This window comes from Penaeus monodon, chromosome 33, assembly GCF_015228065.2.
Source record: "Penaeus monodon isolate SGIC_2016 chromosome 33, NSTDA_Pmon_1, whole genome shotgun sequence".
In the NCBI taxonomy this organism is placed as follows: domain Eukaryota; kingdom Metazoa; phylum Arthropoda; class Malacostraca; order Decapoda; family Penaeidae; genus Penaeus; species Penaeus monodon.
The window spans coordinates 32509962-32510821 of record NC_051418.1 but is presented as its reverse complement, the minus strand read 5'-3'; the positions used below and the strand labels follow the sequence as shown (position 1 = coordinate 32510821).

General features: G+C 39.2%; 1 protein-coding gene across 3 annotated transcripts in view; it reads right to left on the bottom strand.

Annotated features, from left to right (window-relative positions):
- LOC119594393 (sodium/potassium/calcium exchanger Nckx30C-like) overlaps positions 1 to 860 on the bottom strand; it is a 174335-nt gene that overhangs the window by 75025 nt on the left and 98450 nt on the right. The window lies entirely within an intron of this gene.

The following is an 860-nucleotide window of genomic DNA, read 5'->3' as shown; positions in this document are numbered from 1 at the left end:
AAAAAAAAAATCATAAATCCGACCAGACGAATACCCCCCCCCCCCCGAGACCAACCAACAAACAGCCTCGCAGACAGCAGAAAAAGGAAAGCGAAAGGACGCCCGAGCCAGAGGACCTTCGCGAAGTCAATCTCTATCGGAAGTTCCCACGACCTGCTGCCTCCGACGTAATCCATAACAATCGATGGGCGATAGACGGGGTCGCAGCCAACCCTTCCTTGGTCGGTCGGTAGCGAGACCCACGTCGCAGCCCTTCATTCTCTCTCTTTTATTTATCTATTTTTTTCTTTATTCTCCTTCGTTATTTTTCTCCTTTTTGGTTTTCTGTTTCTTTGTTTTTTTCTTAATTCTCGTTTTTTTTTTCTCTCTTAATTTCTTTCCCTTAATATCCTTTTTTTTTTTTTTTGTGTTTTTTTTTTCTTTCGTGATTTTCGTTGTATATTTATCCCTTTATGATTATTCTGCCTTTTCTTCTTTCTTTATTCTCTTTATTCTTCTTCATTCTCTCCTACTCTTTATTCCTCCTTCTCTCCCCCTCCTTTTATTCTTCTTTTCTTGCGTTTCTTCCCTTTTTTCCATCCTTTTAGAATATTTCCTCCTTTTTTTCGCTTTCAATTCTTTTAGTATTCTCTTCACTTGTTATTATTATCCTTATTCCTCTCTGTTACTATCTCCTCTCTTTCTTCCCCTGTTCTTCTCCCCTCCTTTGCTATTGTCCGCCTTTTCTCTTGATTCCTCTCTTTAGTCTCCTTTCTTGGCCTCTTATCTTGTAATTTTTTTTCTTCCCTTGTTTTCATTCTCCTTTCTTGCCATTTCTCCCTCTTTCGCCTCTTGCTTCTTGTGCAACATTGATTATGTGA